This window comes from Gossypium arboreum, chromosome 3, assembly GCF_025698485.1.
Source record: "Gossypium arboreum isolate Shixiya-1 chromosome 3, ASM2569848v2, whole genome shotgun sequence".
NCBI lineage: Eukaryota > Viridiplantae > Streptophyta > Magnoliopsida > Malvales > Malvaceae > Gossypium > Gossypium arboreum.
The window spans coordinates 32,426,344-32,449,584 of record NC_069072.1 but is presented as its reverse complement, the minus strand read 5'-3'; positions in this window follow the sequence as shown (position 1 = coordinate 32,449,584).

Here is a 23,241-nt window from a genome sequence, read left to right as displayed (position 1 = left end):
AGGTAAGTCCTCAAGAAGTGACCCTACTTGAATTATGTGAAATAAAGTATGGATGTGTATTGATTATTGATTATGTATGCATGAGTATTTGAATTCTACCGGGCTAAGTCCGAAGGCGAATATGCTTGTGACTATAATTGCGTTTGAGCCTTAGTAACGAAAATGAATTATGTATGTCCAATGATAATTGATGTATGTGTTCATGGGAAATTGAATGATATCCGGGCTAAATCCCGAAGACAATTATGCTGGAAATTATATCCGAGTTAAGACCCGAAGGCAATTGTGCTAGTGGCTACATCCGGGCTAAGACCCGAAGGCATTCGTGCGAGATATTCTATCCGGGCTAAGACCCGAAGGCATTTGTGCACGTGATTATATCCGGTTATATTCCGAAGAATCTTGGGCTGGAGGTGAGTGTTGGTTGCTGTAATGAATTCAATTAGTACACTCGAAAAGCCCAAAGGATAAGGTACGTTATATGTGCATTGGAAAGTCGACATGTTTGAGCAACATTCGCTCAATCGACTAATGAATTTCAGTTATTGAATTGATTGATATTTTGTGAAATTATATAATGATGAAGTGTGAAGTAAGAATGTGTATTAATGAAATGATGCATTTGGCTATGTGAATGTATTGCTGTAATTAGAGTTGATTATATTCCTTGAGACTTACTAAGCATAAAAAATGCTTACCCGTTGCTTTGGCTCTCGTTTTCTAGATTTCGCTCAAGCAATCGGATTTGGGATCGTTGAAGTCGAAGTCATCCACACTATCAAGCCTCCATTTTGGTATAAATTTTGGTTGAACTTGAGATGGCATGTATAGGACTACCCTTGTTGTTAAATATGTTGTGATGTAAGTATGTACGGCCATGCGAAAATGGCTCGAAAAGGAAACATGAACTTAGAATAATTGTGGTTGTATGTTTATATTTGGTGTCATGATGTGGCTATGGCTTGGAAATGGGAATGTTGGTCATATGATCAGCCATTGGCATGGTTAAAATGATCATATATGAACCTATGTATGGCAAGACTAGTTGGTTCATGGAGACTACCAAATAGGTAAGACCTACCTTAAAACAGATGCTGCCAGCTGCAGTGACGTGAATGTGAAAAATCACCAAAATTCGTAGGAATGGAATTAAATAGTGAATAAGCTATGTAAATGAACCTTGATGAGTCTATTTTCATATGGAAGAAACTAAATGGTCATAGGAGTTACATGTTAAGAGATATTAAAGCTATTGTGAGACAGGGCCAGAATGGTTTCTGGGTTCCCTGTCGCAACTTTAAAATTCACTATAAATTATCCAAAAGAATTAGGAGACATACCTTATATGTACAGATTCCATTTTGAGTCTAGTTTCATTAGAAACAAACTTCACCAGCATTAAAGCCCTGTACAGAGATATATTCAAGTTATACCACGCGAAGGTCAGAGCAGTCGATCCCTGTAACATGGGTGACTTTAACTAATAAACTGTACCAATTGGCCCAACCAAAAATTCTAGAAATAAATCCATGTATGGATATATGAGTCTAAATTCAGGGAAAATTTACGAAACCAGTTTTCGAGTTTTGAAACTCGAGATATGATTTTTAAGGCGACGGTGACGCAGTTTTCCAGCTTGACTGAAAATGTCAAATGGATGGGCAAAACAAGTGAACTTGGCTTGTTAACCCCTCGTGTCCGACACCGGCGATGGTCTCGGGTTCGGGGTGTTACAACAATGATCACAAAAAAGTAAAAATTATCAAAAATAAAGCTCAAAACATACCTCAATCAAGCTATTTTTAGCTATATTCTTTGCTTCATTCGGCCATAAAAGATGAACATAAAGATGGCTTTATGTTTTGTTTTATTAAAACATAAGTTAATTGTTAATTTACCAATTTAACCTTGGTTTAAAACATTAATATACATATAATGGATGGCTATTCATGTCAATTCCCATTATTCATGGTCTATTCACAACATAAGGACTTCACATTTGATTATTTATAGCAATTAAGCACTTAAACAATTCGAATGCAACTTTTTGTATTTTACGCGATTTAGTCCTTTTGTCAAATTAACCATCCAATCGATAAAATTATTTCACGAAACTTTCACACATATATAATCACATGCTATAAACACTAAAAATAATATTAAAATAATTTTATGACCTTGGATTTGTGGTCCCAAAACCATTGTTCTAATTTAGCAAAAATCGAGCTGTTACATAATTCACATGATTAAAGAATTAAGCATTGAATGTAACAAAAATTTTCAAACACATTTGCATTAACCACAAATAAACCTTGCATGCTTTATTAAACTTAAAACATTTTTTTTGAAATGTGGGATTTCCAAACCCCATATGCATTCCCCCAAACTTAAAGTTTGCATTGTCCTTAATACACTAAAATTAAAATACAATGACAATAGAAATGCAATGACAATGTGCACTAACAACAAATTAAAAATTAAAAATTACAACTACGTGCAATGCATGAACACTATAGCTAAAAAAATTGAAAATAAACTAACTCAGTTTTCCTCAGCCACAGATCAAACAGATCAGACGGCTAGGTCACTTTTGATCCAACGGTGGGATTTGAAATTTTTGATATGCCCACATTCGTGGTGAGTCATACGTGACAGTACAATAGTACGAACTTAGTTGACAGTAAAGCCCAAGTGCGTCGACAATGGTACCTAATTATTCTAAAAAAATGAGTAAAACAAATTGGAATAGAAACGAAAAATAAAATAAAATAAAATCACATAATGATAAATTTAATAAAAATTAAAAATTTTCGACCAATTTAATTGTCTCTGCCTACTTTTGATTAATATTCCCAAAATAGTGTTTCAACTGCTGTCCATTCACTTTGAACCGGTGTCCATCATGCAAATTTTTTATTGTGACTGCACCATGAGGAAATACTTCGACAACTTCAAAAGGTCCAGACCAACGTGAGCGCAATATACCCTGGTGTAGTTTCAGTCTAGAATTGAATAACAAAACTTGTTGACCTGCGATAAATTGTCACTAAAAAATAATTTTTTCATGCCATCGTTTGGTTTTTTCATTGTAAATTGCAGCATTTTTATAGGCATTTCGCCTAATCTCCTCTAGTTCATTGATATCCAACAGCCTTTTCTTTCTAGCAGCTTCATAGTCCATGTTCACTTTCATAATTTCCCACATTGCTTTGTGCTCTAGTTCAACTGGAAAGTGACATGCTTTCCCAAAAACCAATTGATACGATGACATCCCTAATGGAGTTTTGTATGCTGTCCGCAATGCCCATAAAGCGTCATCCAGTTTGGAAGACCAATCTTTCCTCGAAGGGTTCACAACCTTCTCAAGAATGTTTTTAATTTTTTGATTAGATACTTCAGCTTGTCCATTAGTTTGCGAATGATAAGTAATAGCTATTCTATGATTAACTCCATATCTTTTCAGTGCGGCTGCCACTTGGTTGCAATGAAAGTGTGTACCCTGATCACTAATCAATGTCTTTGGTGTGCCAAAGCGGGTGAGTATATGCTTGTGAAAAAAATTTAAGCACTTTTGCATCATCCTTTACGACTACAACAACTTCAACCCACTTCGAGACATAATCAATAGCTACTAATGTATAAAGATTTCCAAATGAACTTGGAAATAGTCCCATAAAATCCATACCCTAAACATTGAACAATTCAACCTCCATAATTGGCTGCTGCAACATTTTATTGTGTCGGGATATAGAACTAGTACGCTGACACCTATTACATTGATTCACAAAATTGTGGGAGTCTTTGAATAATAAAAGCCAATAGAATCCTGATTAGGGAACCTTAGCAGTAGTTCACATGCCACCAAAATGGCCTCCATAAGGAGCATTATGATAGTGCTTTAGGATTGAAAGGATCTCCTCTTCTGGAACACAATGCCGAATACTGTTGTCATTGCATACCTTGAATAAATACGACTCATTCCAATGATACTTCACTACTTCACGAAGAATCTTTCTTTTTTATGGCCTGTAACACCCAATGGAAGTTTTCCACACACTAGATAATTAACCACGCATACCAAAGGGTTGCATCTATAGCAAATAACTTATCATCTGGGAATGCGTTGACAATTTGAATTATGCTTCCATATTCGCTGCCAACTTCCAATCGAGACAGATGGTTTGAAACTTAATTCTTTGAACCTTTGCGGTCTTTTATCTCGATGTTGAATTCTTGCAACAGTAAGATCCAGTGTATCAGTCTTGGTTTTGAATCCTTCTTCACAAAAAGATATCTCAACATTGAGTGATCAGTAAATACGGTAAACTTTGCACTGACAAGATAAGAATGAACTTGTCGAAAGCGAAGATTACAACCAACAATTCTTTCTCTATAGTGGCATAATTAATTTGAGCCTCTGTAAGAGTTTTGCTAGCATAATAGATGGCGTGAATATTTGTCCCTTGCGTTGTCTAGAACAACACCCAAAAAAAGTCACTTGTATTGCACATAACTACAAAAGGTTGAGACCAATCTGTAGCAACGACAATGGGTGCATTTACTAGCTACTTCTTTAATTGAATAAATGCATCCAAGCATGCATCATTAAAGAGGAATTTTCAATTCTGTTCTAGTAATGAGCATAAGGGCTTTGTAATTTTTGAGAAATCTCTAATAAATCTTCGGTAAAACTTCGCATGCCCTAGAAAACTATGAATACATTTCACATTTGTCGGTGGAGTTAATTTCTCAATGATTTCCACTTTAGCTTTGTCCACTTCAATGCCTTGACTAGAGATGTGATGGCCTAACACAATGCCTTATGTTGCCATGAAATGACATTTTTTTCCAATTTAGAACAAGATATGTGTCTTTACATCATTGCAATACTTTATCCAAATTTTCAATGCAATGATCAAAATCATTCCCATAGACTGAGAAATCATCCACAAAAACCTCTAAAGAATCTTCAATCATATCAAAGAATATTTCCATCATGCACATTTGAAATGTGGCTGGTGCGTTGCAAAGACCAAAAGGCATACGACGAAAAGCAAAAGTACCAAAGGGACAGGTAAAAGTTGTTTTCTCTTGATCCTCCAGTGCAATAGCAATTTGATTGTACCTAGAATAGCGTTTAAGAAGCAATAATGGACTCTTCTAGAAAGCCTATCCAACATTTGGTCAATGAAAGAAACTGGGAAGTAGTCCTTCCTTGTGGTGGCATTAAGTTTGCAATAATCCATATAGACTCGCCAACCCGTAAGAATGCGTGTAGGAATTAATTTGTCTTTTCCATTGCTAACCACAGTGATGTTACTCTTTTTAGGAATACATTGCACTGCACTTACCCAATTGCTATCAAAAATAGGGTAAATAATTCCAACATCAAGCCATTTTATAATTTCTTTCTTAACAACTTCTTTCATCTTCTTGTTTAATCTTCTTTTATGTTGCTTAAGAATATGGACCAATTTCTCTTCTTGAGTTACATCTAGTGTTGCAGAGACAATAACTGGGAGAGCATTGTTATCACTAAGAAAGACGTATTTAAGATGAGTAGGTAGTGGTTTCAATTCCAGAGTAGGAGCTTCATCGATAAGTGGCTTGAAAATTGGAGCTGTTCTATTGGCTAAGTCTAAGGATTCAATCTACCATCCATGCCTAAGTTCGATATTATTAGCTTCAACCATGTTGTCACAATTATCTAAGAATTCATCATTAGATGTCACTACAAACTCCTCAGAAAGTATTGTGGGGGTTAACTTATTTGTCAAAATAGCACTACAGCTTTTTGTGAGTGCAATAGTTTCCATATCACTGAGCTTCTTCTTAGACAATAGCTCCTTCATAATTTTCCCATAATTTAGAATTTGCACAAGAGCGTCTACTAAAGGAATATTGACCTGAAGTTGCTTCAGTGCACTCAGGAACTGTTGGTACTGCTTATTCTGCTCATTCTCTTTGAATCTTTGTGAAAAAGGAAAGGTGGAGATACATATAATTACGACGACACATTTGATTGTGTTGATAGTTTCAAGGGTCAGACATTAGGCATATGAGTGAAAATTTGTGGAACTTCTTTGTTTGGCACATCGAAAAGCTCTTCAAATTCAACCTTCTCACTAGGGATCACCTCACCAATATCTTGAGGTGCTATAGTAGAGTACGTAGTCAACTCACCAGTTTGTTTACCACTCCTGAGGGTGATAGCCTTGCAGTGTTCTTTCCCCTTCAGGCTGGGATTTTTCGAGTCACTAGGTAGTGTGCCTGGTGGTCGAGTATTCAGATTCAAAGCAAGTCGTCCTAATTGGGCCTCCAACACCTAAATAGAAAATAAACTCCCTTGCAAAATAGCTTCTGTGCGAGTAATATGCTCTCGCATTAAAGCCTTAAGAGCTGCTAATGGGTCAGAAGGAGAAGCTTGCGTGTACTTTTGTCATTTTTGTTCTTCAACATGTTGATTCGGTATTGATGAATGTTGTGGCTACTTCTGATTCTAGTGTGGATGCATCTGACTTTGTTTTGGATGCATCTGAGTGTACTAATTGTAGTTCTGTTGTTGTTGATTATAATTCCTTTGTCTTGAATTATAATTGCCTTGAGTAGATATATTCCCATATTAGAATGTCACAACATTTTTTCCAGAATTCTGAGTTCCCCAAGACTATTGATTACGTGTAAAATTATTATAAGAGGTGCCATAAAAATTATTGCAGATGTTACTGACATAAAAGGCATTCTCTGCATGTTGTGGACAATCTTCATAGCTGTGGTTGTCACTACAAATCTCACAAGAAAAAGTAGGAGCATCAACTTGTTGAGTGACTTGTATAGGTGCAATGTCACTAGTCACTTGCATATTTTTTTATCATATTTGCAAGAGAAGAAACTTGAGCACTAAGTGTAAATATTGTGTCCAATTCAATAACTCTCGGAGTAGTTTTTTTCTTGTGCAGCTCTAGAGATAGGATATTGATAATCATTCTGAGCAATTCTCTCAAGAATTCCAATAGCATCATTATAAGTACAATCCAACAAATGACCATTGGCTAATGTGTCGACAAGATTCCTCGTGTGTGACTTCATCCCATTGTAGAAAATCTCAATTTATGTTTCCTATTGAATGTCGTGCATGGGACAACATTGAAGCAAAGATTTATAATGTTCCCATGTAGTGTGAAGATTCTCATCACCCAGCTGATGATAAGCTGTAATATCATTTTGAAGACGAGCATTCATTGTCGATGGGTTAAATTGTAAAACAAATTGTGCTACTAGTGCATTCCCAAAAGTAATTGATCCGGAAAGTAGCCCAAGGAACCAAGTACGAGCTCTTCCCTGCGAGGAATAAGGAAATAATTACATCTTCAAAGCATTATCAAGAATGCCTTGTTGACTAAAGGAAGCACAAATCAATAAAAATGATTTAAGATGTTCTCGGATACCTACCTGGTGCCCAGCTTCCATTCACTTTGTTAACTCAACAAAATATATGGTTTTTAAAATGCTAAAACGGAATATGGGTTTTCAACTCCAATGTGGCACGTCAGATTCGGCCATAACGTCTGGGCCAGGTTTGGGGTGTTACATCAAGCCTAGTGTAAGTGCTTTGTTCTCATAATCGGTTTTTGCTAAGTATCGAGTATACAGTCCCTCACTTCTTCTAATCAGTTTTGGGTAGGAATAGGTAACGAATCTCAGTCCTTGGATCTCTGCCAATTTGCTTCTCAGGTGACAGACTTTGGTAAGTGCTCTTGATCTTGGTTGGCCAAATGGTCATAGTTAAGGTAAGGGGACTTGTGTTGGATACGAGTCACCTATTATTCTAGTTTTAATAAGTAAGATTAATGTGGATCTAAAGTTAAGGTTAAGGTGAGGTTTTGATTTTATTAAAAATATGTATTAGGCATGCGATTAATTGAAGGGTGATATCGTTGTAGGTTGGTGACTAAGGGAATCGCAGCACGCTTACTTACCAGGTGTGTACATACACTACACGCACAAGTAGATCGGTAAAAGTTAAAATGCCGAAATGCCGAAAAGCCGAAAGTTTGGCTATGGTAGTCTTGCGAGTGCGCGAACACTTGTAAGGGGGAGACTAATAGGTTGCCTGAGACCCACGGGCGATTCCGTGGACTTGGGTTGTGATTTGGCCATACGGGCCAGAATGGGCTAGATGGGCCCGATAGGCTGTTGGGCCCATAATAGGCAAAAACTGAATATTGATGCTATGTGATAGGAATTTTTATGTGAGCATAAATATAAATGTGACTAGGCCTAACGGGCCATATAAATGTGATTTGGGCCTAATGGGCGATATGCAGGTGGTTTGGGCCTAATAGGCCATATGAATATGATTGGGCTTAATGGGCCAGATACAGGTATGTGGATTTGTTGGGCGTTGTAAGGGGTTTGGGGCTTAGCATATGATAAATACATAAGACTTAATTAACATATTGCGATCGTGGACAAGTCAAAGGGTTAAGGTGTGGCAACGGGTGTATGCAAGTCTAGGACTAGATTTAGGGAGAGCTTGGTACTTAAGCAGTCTTAATGACCCACCTCCTCTTCTTTGGAATCCTACCTGATGCATAGTATTCATTCATCTTAGCTCGCGGGACTTGTTAATGGGTTAAGGTAAGTGAAAACCATAATTAAGGGAAAATTACAAAAATGCCCCTAAGGGCAAAAATGACCAAAATACCTCTAGGTGTTGAATGTACATTTTATGGATGTGACATGCATACATATGATGTTCTGCTTAGGCTGCATATGGGGTGGGAACTATGGAACGGAGGAAGTATATGAGGATCGCATGGTTGCCTAGCAATCGTGGATCTACTAACGTCTTTTAAAGCCCAATATGTAAATGAAGGTAGTTCCGCAACCGGGCTACCATTGGAGTGTAGGCTGGATGGGTCGATATTTATATCCCCACATGGTGTGATGGGGGACGGAGCTGGTGTGTAGCAGATGGATAATTTGGATGGGTTGCATTGCATGTTTGATGATTTCTTTTTGAATGCTTGTTTTTCATCGAGGGTTGTACACACTAAGTTTGCGAAAACTCACCCCCTCTTTTATTTTATTTTCAGGTGATGCTCAGTAGAAGGTTCAATGTTTGGAGGGACTCTGTGTGGCTAGCTAGCAAGACAACTTGGACTTGTTTCTCTTTTAAAAGCATATAAGTTCTTTATTTATTAAGTACTTTTCAGGCCGGAATGTAATAAGGCTTCCTTTTTGTTATTATTTGGATAATTATTTTATGCGTTGTAATTACGAAAAGTTGAACATGGATTCTCTAGACCTTAGTTTTTTTATATACTACGTTTCTGCAACTAAATTTTAAAATGACATGTTTTCATAAAATCATATGCTTCAAACAAGTGATGTTAAGGAATTTTTTTTAAGCTAATTAAGGTTTCTTTTATTTTAAGAAGGGTTTTTAATGAAAACACAGTTTTCGCTAAAACACTTCAATGCAACACACCGGATACGGCCATAACGTCTGGGCTGGGTTTGGAGTGTTACATTGGAAATGTGAATAATGGTGGTAAATGAACTTGTGTAGGCTAATATTTTATAAAACTTTAATCCTATATGTTTAGTAAGTTAGTACAGGATAACCTTATGGTTGATTGTATGGGATATTTTTTTCTTATTTATCTTTTATTTATGGAATGATGGATTGTTATATGCTTAGTATGAAATGATCATTTTTCTTCAAATCGATTCTTGTCTCCTCTCTGGCTCTCAGATCAATTTCATCATAAGCATCATATCCAGATTCCTCGAATATTTTTCAAACTATATAAACAAAATAAATGAGTTCAACATCCAATCTTAGCTCAAACTTGACACTTCTTAGTTGGCATGTACCTATTGACTCAAGTTGAGACTTGGTTTAGTCCAAGAATTGATTAACTCTAGTTCTAATACTACTAAACATGACACCCCACACCTGATCCAATCATCATATCCAAATGCGTGATGTCACATTACGTTGCTGGAGCAACTTAGACTAACTTGAACTATTTATAGAATAATTACACTTACAATCATGACATAATTCAAACCAGCTAAATTACGAACATGCTCATGCATGATAGATGTCCAAAAAATCTCATTTAAGAAGTCTCAGGGTTATATAGGGTCAAGCTCAAAGCTGGAACTCAAATCTAACTCAATTTAACAAAATTCAGCAATGTGTCTTAAGATTTGAAGGCCATGTCTCAAGGCAATGTCACTTTTTGCAAAACCCTAGCTCCGATGTTTTCTTGTCTTGAGACATAGGGTTCACATCTCGAGACCTAGCTCACCTGTTTTGGACTCTTCCATTCGGTGTTTAAATGTCTAAAAACAAAAGAGTTCTTGTCTTGACACCTAAAATAAGGCAAATATATTTTAGCTTCAATGTTTTCTTATCTCGAGACAAAATAAAATTTGTCTCGAGACTTGGAAATTGGTGTCTTGAGACACGTTTAACATATCTTGTTAATATTTTTCAAAAATGCTTAGAAAGGTTATGTATATAAAACTATTATATTCTTAAATTATAAGAAAACAATTTAACATCTAAAGACACATTGTTAACACCTGAAATCATTGCAGCTAACTCATCATATAATGATATACATAATTATCTATATAAAAATACCTAAACTTATTTTTTCTAGAGCTACAAGCTATTATCAAAAGTCACAAAATGACCAAAATCTACTTCTAACTTGTAACACCCCAAAAATCCTTAATATTTATTTCCGTATGTTTGTGTTACACAAATGCATGTCTGCTTATGTGGTTAATTGTCCTGGGAAGAGTCTAAGAAGTCTTGGGTTCAAGCCTTGGCTTGTGCAAAAGTTTTGTTTTTAATATGAATAAACATCTGTCTCTAGTCAATAGGATTTTAAATAAATATGGGTAAAACATGTCAAAAAGGGCCTGTTGGTCTAGGGGATGAGTGGCGTGTTATTGTTACCTGATGTCTGAGGTTCGAGTCCTAGTATGAGCAATAGAGTGTTTTATTTTGCTAATTGGGCTATGTGGGAGTTTTAGTCAACCTAAACTATTGAGGCATTGTTGTGGAATTTGAATTAGGTGGTTAAGGCAGGAGTGGACGGTTTTGAGTGATTTGGGAGGAAATTTGTAACGCCTCAATTTTCGGGAATTCTGTGAATGTTGGCATAGGTTTAATTATGTTAGTGGGCCTCTAGAAAGCCCAAACTTAAGATAGAACCCGACAATTTTAGTTAATTTTTGTTCCATAAGAAAAATGGGGTGAAATTATGAAATAGAACCTATGTGAAAATGTTTGAAAATGCTATAGGCTAAATTGAAGTGGCCAAATAAATAGGAGTGCAAAATAGGAGGATTTGCATGACAAACCTCCCATTTTACATGAAGTGGCCAACCATCATGTTGTTGTAGACAAAATGTGCACTTGATATCCATAATTTATGGTACAAATTGATACAAATTGATAATAGGTTAGGTAAATGTTCCATGATAATGGGTTAGGTAAATGTTTCATGATAATGGGTTAGGTAAATGTTTCATGATAAGAATTTCATGTCTTTTGTATTAAAGAATTAAATGGATGAAATATGAAGTTTTATTAAAAGAAAAAGGGGTGAAAAGAACAAAGTTTTGTCCATCTTTGTTCATCATAACTGAAAGTTAGAGAAGAGAAAGGAGAGGAGAAAGCTCTTGAGTATTAGGTCATTATGAGGAGGAAAATTGAAGGTAAGTTCTTGGTACCTTGCTTCTATTTTGAGGTTCATGAGTTCTTCTTGATTCTACCTTAACTCTTGAAGTATATTTTGACTTTTAGTTGTGTTGTGAGCATTTAGTCATGAATTAAAATGAAGGAAATGGTTGTTGTTTCATGTTCTTTTGATGAAAAATGGAAGATATGTGAAGTTGAGCCAAACAAATGAGCATGCATGTGCCTTAGATGCTAAAGGGAAAAATCGGCTAACATGTTGTGCTTTAAAATGATGAAATGGAGATTATGCTTAAGTAAAAATCATAGATATGTGATGATTGATTGGTGATGTACATGTTTAAATAACATGCATGCAAGATAGGTGTATGAGAGAGTGATTTGGTAATAAATCTGCTTGGGACAGCAGCAGTAACGTGACTTTGGAAAATCACCATAAATTGTGGGAGATGAATTAGAAGCTGAATAAATTATGTAATTAAAGCTTATTGAGCCTAGTTTCTAATGAAATAAACAAGAATATATTTTGAATTCTGTACAATGAGAAATTTGATTCGTAATGAAGAGTGGTCAGATTAGTCAAACAGTGAAACATGGGAAACTTTGAGAAAAATCTGGTATTGATTGGCTAAACCAAAAATTCTGAAATTTTATGGATAGAAGATATATGAGTCTATTTTTAAGGAAAATTAACGGAACTTGATTTGGAGTTTCGTAGCTCGATTATAAATGATTTAGTGATTTGTTGCTCGGGAAGACGACTTGCAGTGAAATTATGATTATGTGGTAAACATTGACAAAAATTGTTAATGAGTTGCTTATTGTTTTCTTATAAGCTTACTATGATCTGTAGGTGTGGTTGGCGAATATTGTAAGGGGTTAATACGTAGTTTGTATTTGAATAGTTAGATTAACGTGTTAGTAATCCAATTGTAGGCGGTTCGTGTGTGGATCTAAATCAAGATATCGTCGCAAGCAGTGTGTAACTAACACCCTCTTTCTTAGTCTAGATCGGCAAAAGTCGAAAAGCGAAATCTGAAAATCGGTATTTTGTAGATTTGCGAGTGTGCAAATGCTCGTGAGGTAAATCGATTAACGTTTTGGTAAGCTGCAATGTTTGACCGCAAAGTGCATGATTTACGTGCCCTCGATATTTTTGGGCTTAATGGGCCAAAATTGGAATGATAGGCCAATGAGCCCAATTCGTAAGAACCCTCGATACGTGATTACGTTAATGCGTGAAAAGTAGGAATATGCATGAAAAACCCTAAAATAGATAAATTATTGAAATATCTTTAAAAGTGGAAAATTTACGCTTTTACCTTTGGGAGATAAATTACCGAAATACCCCTAGGGTTAAATTGACCTAAATGCATATTTGACTGTTGTTATTTACTGCATGCCATGTTGTTATTATCTAATGCATGGGATGGAATTGACGGAGGAAGTACTGAAAGTGGCTTGTCCACGTCTTGGAGGCTTTGCCTCAATTCTTGATAAGCGAAATGTGCAAATTTGCAATCGTGGAGTGTTAAATTTGGGTGGGTTGAGCTATTCCCACATGGAGTGTATGGTGGTACGGGTGGAGTGTAGTGGTTGGTGGGTTGAATAGTCTCCCAAATGGGCTTGCATATGTTTCTTGATGTTGCATGTATTTTGAAATGGGCCTATCAGCCATACTATTATCTGAATAAGGGGCTAAGGCCCGTTTATTATAATCTGAAAAAGGCTCGCGCAGATACCACTTTGTTACTGAATGGGCTTAGGCCCAATAGGCTTGAGTGACTTGGGCTTTGAATGGGTTTTCCTTACACATCGAGTTTCCCCAAACTCACCCCTTTTATTTTCATTCACGCAGGAAATCCCCAACCATAGTGGGCTTGGAGCTGTGAGGGAATTCGGAGTGGCCATCCGTTCTGAAAGTTTGATTTTCTTCTGGTAAACTGGACATCCTTTTATTTAGGTTTGAAGTTTTGGGTTTTTAAATGTAATAAGGCCGCTTAATTATTTTTGATGATTTTAATATGTATTACTAAGATAGGTATTACTTATTTTAACTGTTGAAATTGGATAGCTTTAGGGCGTGTTTTCAAAAACAACAATTGATTTCAAAATAACACGACAACAAACAAAGCTTTCGCAATGAAAGTATTTTCCAGAATTAATCACTTTTCCTAAAAATGACTTAATCAAATCGGTTTCCTAGAAATATCCATGACGTTAAGGTGTGGCAATGGCGGTATGCATGTCTAGGATTGGATCCGAAGGGAGCTTGGTACTTAAGTAGTCCGATGGACTCACCACCTCTTTTCTGGTTTCCTACCTGGTGCACAACTTCCATTCACTTTAACCTATAATGAAATTATCTTTTAAAACACTAAGTAAGTTTTTCTGGACCAATAATATAAAATGTTTTGAATGCTTCGATGTGGCATGTCGGATCCGGTCTTAACGTCTGGGCCAGGTTTGGGGTGTTACAAAATTATGGGATTTTGAAAGGAGTGGGAGTGTTGGGGCCAAATGTGAACTCTTTCCTTTGAGGATTTCGGCTTTGGTGGGCATTTTCTCTCCATTTTTGATTTTTGTGATTGTTTTTCTCTCTTCTTAGGGCTGATTATTGCTATAGGATATTCGGGTATCTTTTCATTTTTTTGTTTTGTTTTTTTTGTTTATTCCGAATTTGCACTTCCCTCTAGTTCTCTTGTTGATCGATTGTCTCTCCTCTAGAAGTCGTTCTCTCTGTTTTTTTTTTTGCTTTGGCCAAATACTCATTCTTCCCCCTCTTTCAATTCTTTCAGCTTTTAACAATTTCCCCTTTCTTTATCTTATTTTGTTGTGGTCGAATACCTTCGTTTCTTGTAGCTGAACCCTGCCCTTTTCTCCATCCATCTCTTCCTCTCCTTCATTGCCAAATCTCTTCCTCTCCTTCTTATTTGTTATGTTTCCTTTCGGTTTCTGGAACTATTCAAGAGGTGAAAGATTTTTAATTGATATTGAAGTGAACGAAACCTCTCTCTTCACTCGATCGAAGGTAACTTTGTCCTTAGTTATCACATGTTCAACTCGGGTGCTTTGGCTTGCGTTCTTACGTGTAGGCCGATTGCTTTTTTCTTCTATTTTTTTATTTTTGAATTTTTGGTAATCTTGGTATGCGTTGGTTCAAGTTATTTGTATGAGCAATAATGGTTAATAGAATTCGGTTGTAATGCAAATAATCACCAATGAGCTCGTAATCAATCTCTTTCAGCGATTTAAGTGGGCTAAGCCACATTCGTTCAATCAAGTTTGGAGTGCTCAAGAGTGGTGTGCGAACTTTTTGCAGCCAAGTGTGTAAAAACACTGCCCTTAATCATAAATCGGCAAAAAGCCAAAAAGTGTGTATAGTCGACACCACACGGGTGTGCAGCTACTCGTGTGGTAGCCCATGTAACTAAACATGGGCGTATGATTGATGAGGCAGACCATGTGCGAATTCATGGTTTGGGCCGTATTGAGGCGTGTGGGCCCCACGAGGATGTGGGCCCCACACGGGTAAACCTCACGGACGTGTGGAAATTATTGGGCCAGGCTGTGTAATACACACGACCAAGGCCATTATGGGCCTTGTGGGCCACATGGGCCCACATTATAGGTCTGGGCCCATTTTTACTATTTGATTGTTAAGGTTGCACAGGTCGCTCGAGACGACTGTGGATCTACTATTGGGTCGGTAAGTTTACCTAGACCCCTAATGACTGAAAGACTATTATGCCCCTATTGGATGTGTGGATTTATATTCATGTATGACTATATTTTAGCATGCCATTTTTATCTGTAATGAGCCCATGTATAATATTGTGATATGACATGACATGTTGCATGATGCATTGCATAGGGATGGGTTTTAATATGATCGGAGGAAGTGTACTATACTGGCAGCTCTACTGCAACTACTGTTTAGTGCCGCAACCGGTACTACCTGGAGTGTAGGGATGGATGGGTTGATTATATCCCCACATGGAGTGTAGGGTTGGACGGAAATGGAGTGTAGAGGCCAGTTGGGTAGGATTTCTTGATTGCATATCTGTACCGTTACTGTCACTAAGATGGGCTCAGGCCCAAACTGATACTAATATTGTAATGGGCTAAGGCCTTAACTGAAACTGAAACATTACTGAAATAGGCTTAGGCCCAGACTGTATTTGCTCACTGTATGGTTGTTTGATATGGGATTGCACACTGAGTTTTTGTAAACTCACCCTTCTTTTTATCTGCGCAGGTAATCCCCAAACATAGGTGGATCGGTGCAGCGCGGGACTCAGAGGTGGCTACACGACTGCTATTATTTCCGTATTTGATTTTGATTATAAGTATTATTAGTTGGGGTATTTTTATTGTAATAAGGACTCTTTGGATTTTTGTTTCTAATTTGGGATTTTTATTTGTTCTAATTTATAACTGCTAGCAGTAGGAAAAGACGTGGGTTTCCAAAAAGATAAATGTTTGTCAAAGATACCATGAATATATAACCTGTTTTAAGAGCTTCCACAAGAAATAACGTTTTAAAAATTAATGACGTTTTAATATGATTAAATTTTTGACAAACAACTCATGTTTTGAAAATGAATGACACGTTTTAAAATCATTTTTAAGATCTCACAAAGGGGTTAAATAGAGAATGGGTTTTTCAACGATATCACACTTTACGAAAAGCAATTCAATGTAACATCGCTAGATTCGGCCATAACGTCTGAGTTTGGAATGTTACATTTAGTGGTATCAGAGCTAGGATGCAATACTCAACTGTGGATTTGGGTTTCTTTTAAAAAACTTGGAATTTCTAAAAGAACTATTTCAAATGATTTGAGGTATTTTGAAATGTTTTATCGAATGTATGGTACACCGAGTCTCCGGTGCTGATTCTGTAAGTCTTCTAAAACTGTTGCTTGTTTAAACTGAAATATTGAGACTACTGTAGGTAGTAGAATGTACTAAAACACTCTAGTTAGGGTAAACTAAAAACTTTAGTAAGACTACAATCTACGAAAATGAACTCTGAATTACTAATATTGTTTTCCATAAAATATTCGTTAATAAACACTGGAATTGTAATTTGATGCATAGAACTGTTAATACAGATAAAATGCAATTCGATAATGAGTACCAGAGGTACTCGTGGAAGGGGTACAAGAGGCCACACCGGAGGCCGTGGAGGTGCTCGAGCTGGGTCCTCGTCATCTGGCCACATGCCTAATGTAGAAGCTAGGGAGGCACCGATTTCACCTGAGATTGAGACTGGGTCTCATAATCGTGCGGCTGGGGATGACGCGCTATCCCAAGTCATGTTACAGATTCTGGAGAGGGCCGCTGGGCCCAATACTGGTGCTGTGGGGTGAGGGTCAGTTAGGGAATGACTCCGGTCTAATGGAGCTGAAATTTTCAGGAGTGTTGCTAGAGTTGCCCCTAATGTGGCTGAGTATTGGATTGAGGCCACAGAGAGGATCATGGATGATCTTGACTTCACCCCCGAGCAGAAACTAAAGGGTGTAGTGTCACTGCTGATAGATGAGGCTTACCAGTGGTGGCTTACGGTAAAAGAGGGCACTTAGCCTGACCGATTGACCTAGGAATTTTTCAAGACTACTTTCAGGGAAAGTATGTGGGTGCTAGTTATACAAATGCCCGAAGGAGAGAGTTTCTGGATCTGACTCAGGGGATAAATTAGTGGCTGAATATGAGGCTGAATTTTTGCGATTAAGCCGCTATGCGCGAGGGATGGTGGCAACGAGTACGAGCAATGTGTTCATTTCGAGGACGGCCACAGGGATAGTTTATGGGTTCTAATAGCTTCACAGAGGGAGCAAGATTTTGCTACATGAGTTGATAAGGCAAAGATCACTAAGTAAGTGAAGCGCAATGAATGACAGAACTATGAGAAAGTGAGAGGTAGGAAGAAGAGGGATTCGGAGCCCTCAAGTTCCTTTCTGAGGCCTAAGAAAAAGGCCAGGGTTGATGGGCCATTCAGAATTGGGGCCCCTATTACTACTGTTGGACCGCAGCCCTATGTTTATTGTGGGAGACGCCATCAGGGCTAGTACTGGAAAAGGATTGGGGCATGTTTGAGATACGGATCATTGGAGCACCGTATTAGAGAGTGTCCATAGAGGTCCAATCAGATGCAAGCTGTGATATCCCGAATTAGGGCCTAATCGAAATAGGGTTTTGGGACCACAAATCTGATATAGAAATAATTATTTTATGATTATTTTGAGGTTTATGATATTATTGCATGATTGTGTGAAAATTTCGTGAAGAAATTCTATGCATAAAGTGCTTAATTTAAAGTTAGGGACTAAATTGAATAAGTTACAAAATTTGCATTCTAGAAGTTTCTAGTATGAAATTGCTTTGAAATATTAATTACGAGGTCTTAAATAGCAATTTGACCAATTTCTAAGTTTATGGACAAAAACTGGACATGGATGGAATTTTTGAAAGTTTAATAAGGAAGGGCATTTTGGTTATTTTGATATTAAATGAAATAAAATGGGAAAAATAACACAAAAATGATCATCTTCTCCATAAGTTGCTGCCAAATTTTGCTCTCCACCATAGCTACGGTTTCAACACTTTTAAGCCTTGATTAGCAAGGAAAATTGAAATTCGGGCTAAAATCGGCAAAATACCCAGTTGTGGACAAAATGGTAAAAATGACCATTTTCCCATACGAGGTAAGTTCAAATGTAAATATTGTAATATAATCGTTATTTTAAATAATTTAATGTTATTTATACGATATTATGATTGTTATCATGCAATTCTATGATTTGTGGTCATTGTTGGACAACATGCAAAAATTTTATGAATTATGTGAAAAATGTGAAAGACTACCGAAGTATCGTCATGGGTATTCCAAGGAGAATGGTAAAGGAGTACAAACGAGGAAAGTCCCGTTGAACCTTAGGAATAGATTCAGATATTTGGGCATCCGAACTCGTTGAGTTGAGTCCGAGTTCACGTATGGATGCGAACGTCTGAACTCGTTGAGTTGAGTCTGATTTCATGAGATGTAACTAGGCATCCGAGCTCGTTGAGTTGAGTCTGAGTTCACTTATGGATACAAACACCCGAGCTCGTTGAGTTGAGTCTGAGTTCGCTTATGGGCGGGTTACATGGTAGCTTGGCTACATATGTGGCACTTATGTGCAAACTTTCCATGTATCCGAGTTATATTCTGATGTGTTCAATGGGTAAAATTCTAGTGAAATGGAAGAATACTCAAGATGCAAGTGACATATTGGTAAGTGTTGTGGAATGGGCACTTTGGACAGGTATGTACTTAACCCTCGGGTTGAGACTTGATATGACAAAAATAATGTAGTAAGACGATGAATGATGAATAGAAATGTGATATATGTTTTGGTGATATTATGCTAATGTTGGTTGGTATAATTGCTTTGTTAAGTTATTTGTTAATTGCATGTGAACTTACTAAGCATTTATGCTTACTCCTTCCCATCCATTCCTTGTAGTTTTGACAAGCCAGTTTGGAGATCAGGACGGTCGGAGGCACGCTCACACTATCAACGGACCATCTCGGTATGGTGGCTTGCATATTTTGGGAATATGGCATGTATAGCATTATAATCCTTTTGTGTATATAATCTTATGATATAGCTCATGGATGGCATGGAAATGTTTGAAAATGATTAGCTATTGGAGTGGCTAATCGAGATTATATTTGATAACACGTATACTTTATGTGCTAACTAATCTATGGAAATCCATAAAACGGTGAAATTGGCTATAAAAGTAATCACACAAAGAAGATGACTTGAGTTTGAAAAATCACTAAAAATATTAGAGATAGAATTAGATGATGAATAAAATATGGAGTTGAAGCTTTTCATGTAGAAGAAAAAAAATAGGTAAAAGAGTTGTATTTTATGAGATATTTACGTTTTGGTGAAACAGGGTCAGAGAAATTTCTGGATTCCCTGTTATGGATTTAGAAATTCACCATAATTTGTGTAGAAATAATTATGACTCACAATTTATATTTATGGATTCCTTATTGAGTCTATTTTTAAGTGAAACAAACGTCATAGTCATTGGATTTCTGTACAGAAAGAAATTTAATTCGTAATGCATAGGGGTCAGAGTAGCCGAACCCTGAAACATGGGAGACTTTAACTAATAAACTGTACTAATTGGCCCAACCAAAAATTCTAGAAAAACATTAGTAGATATATATATGAGTCTAGTTTCAGGAAAAATTTACAGATCTTAATTTCGAGTTTGAACTCGAGATATGAATTTTAAGCGATCTGTGACTTGATTAGCCGACTTGTCTGGAAATTTTAAAATAAATTGTTCGAGCTGTTTAATTAATGAATTAAGTCCGTTAACACCTTGTGCTCGACTCTGACGATGGTCTCGGGTACGGGGGCATTACACAAGCTCCAGGTTTTTGTACTGTACAGCCACTGAGGGGTGTTCAGCAACCACCGAGAGGCCGTGGTCAGGCTAGAGGTGGTAATGGTTTGGGCCGTGATCAAAGGGCACCAGGCAGAGGTACGGAGCATACTGACGCGAGGTAGGTAGCTTTGGTTTATGCTGCATGTCGTCGAGAGGATGGAGATGCTCCAGATGTTATCACGGGTATGTTCTTTATCTATAATGTACCTTATACTGCACTGATAGATATAGGATCTACTCATTCCTATATAGCTTGTATAGTGTCTGAGACTTTGGGTATCTTGGTTGAGAGCATTACAAGTGAGGTTACTGTGCTGAGTCCTTTGGGGCAGTCTGTAAGGGTAAATAAACTGTTCAGAGATGTTCATTTGGAGGTTCAAGGGGTTATCTTTTTGGCGGATTTGATGGAACTTCCTTTTGGAGAATTTGATTTAATACTAGGAATGGATTGGTTGGTTAAACATCGAGTGAGCTTAGATTATGCTACTAAATGGATGATACTGAGAATTGTGGAAGATAAAGAGGTAGTTGTAGTTGGGGAACATCGGAATTACTTGTCAAATGTGATTTTTGCATTAAGGGCTGAAAAGTTGGTTTGTAAGGGTTGTAAGGCATACCTGGCTACATTAGTGTTTCAGATTCTGGGGTTTCTTCTGTTAAAGATATCAGAACGGTTAAAGACTTTCCGGATGTCTTTCCTGATGAGCTACCTGGGTTACCTCCAAACCGTGAAGTTGAATTTGGAATTGAGGTCCTGCCTGGTATAGCTCCGGTGTCCATCGCCCCTTATAGAATGGCACCGAAGGAGCTTGTGGAGATTAAAGCACAGATTCAAGAGTTGTTGGATCGTGGGTTCATCCGACCTAGTGTGTCTCCATGGAGAGCACCAGTTTTGTTTGTGAAAAAAAAGGATAGATCTACGTGTATGTGCATTGATTACCGGTAATTGAATAAATTGACCATTAAGAATAAGTACCCCCTACCAAGGACAGATGATCTATTCAACCAATTTTGAGGAGCTTCAATTTTCTTTGAGATTGATCTCCGATTAGGGTACCATCAACTAAAGGTTAAAGAGACTGATGTATACAAGACAGCATTTAGGACTCGTTATGGTCATTACGAGTTCCTAGTGATGCCGTTTGGACTGACGAATGTACCAGTGACTTTTATGGATCTAATGAACTGAGTGTTCCAGCCCTATCTATATTGGTTTGTAGTGGTTTTTATTGATGACATTCTGGTGTATTCAAGGATTGAGGATGAACATGATGAACATATCTAGGTGGTTCTGCAGATTCTGAGGGAGAAACAATTGTACGCCAAGTTCACTAAATGTGAGTTCTGGTTATGAGAGGTAACATTTCTAGGCCATGTGGTATCTATTGAAGGGGTTAGGGTTGATCCTCGAAAAATTGAGGTAGTTTTGGATTGGAAGCCGCCTAAGACTGTATCTAAGATCCGCAGTTTTCTGGGACTAACAGGGTATTATCAACGATTTGTAGAGGGATTTTCTTTGATCGCAACACCTTTGACTAAGCTGTTACGTAAGGGGGTATCGTTTAACTGGACTAATGCTGTAACACCCCTTACCCGTATCCGAGGCCGGGCTAAGGTACGAGGCGTTACCAGACAAACATACAAACATTAAACTAAAATACGAGCCATAAAATTTTATTCATATTTCAAAGCGTTCATTCTCTTACACATAGTCCCTTATTTGAGTCTACGGAGCCCAAAACATACTTTAGAAAGGGTTTGGGACTAAACCAAAAACTTACGAAAATCTTGGAAATTTCATGCTTTAAGGCTCCACACGCCTGTGTCCCAAAGTCGTGTTCCATACATGGTGAGACACATGGTCGTGTCTCTGCACTGTGGAATATACCTAGGCTATTTTCCAAGCTTTGGTCAACCTTGATCTCTTACACACTTATACAAAATCAAAAGCATATAACATGGTATTCATTTAATGATTAAACATCCTCAATTAAACCACAAACATAGCATTTGTATGTCATCATACATGTGTCTCTCATACTCATTTTACCTTGTTTATTATAGTACCACTTATACATTTATACCAAGATTATCATCTTACCAAATATCTTCACTTAATCATCAAGCATTCATATTTAAAGCTAGATCACATCTTTATAAAATACCACGATTCAGATCATGAGAATAACATGTTTGCTGAAACATTTCAATTCAATTCCATACCCAACAAGCATTACATTGAGACTAGTCATATATATATATACATGTCATGATACATAACATTCTCTTTTGTTTTCTTATAAACACATATCATTTATTTCATTATATCAATATTTCATATACCATAGTTTCCATGTATTCCACATATATTTATTTTCCTCCTCCTCCTCTCCATTCCACATCCTTAATGTATATAGCATTCTTGTAAGTACGATTTCACAATTTACTAATAAATGTTCACATCAAACTGTTCACACGAGTCATAGTCACTTAATTATTTATAATTCGAGGTACAGAGATCCAAATTAAGATCCGTAAATTTTCCCTGAAACTAGACTCACATATCTTTCCACATAAAATTTTCATAATTTTTGGTTTAGCCAATTAGTACAGTTTATTCATTAAAATTTCCCATGTTTCACTTTTCGATAGTTCGACCTCTCTTCACTAAAAATAATTATCTCACAAGATGAGAACTCGAGATAATGTTCTTGTTGATTTATCTTGAAAATAGACTCATTATGGATTTTAAAAATATAATTTTGAGCCTCTAATTATTTTTATCCAAATTTTGTAATTTTCCAAAGTTAGAATAGGGGATCACGTAATCATTACGAATCGGTCTTACAAAACATAAATATCTAAAAATATAGAACTCCTTTGCTTTCTATATTTTTTTATATGAAAATATACTCATTAAGATTTAATATGATATCTCATTTAGTCTCTGATTCAATTTATACTATTTTTGGTGATTTTTCAAAATCAAGTCACTGCTACCGTCCAAAACAGGTTTATTGCTAATTCACTCTTTCACACTTTCTTTGTATTAACCTCAT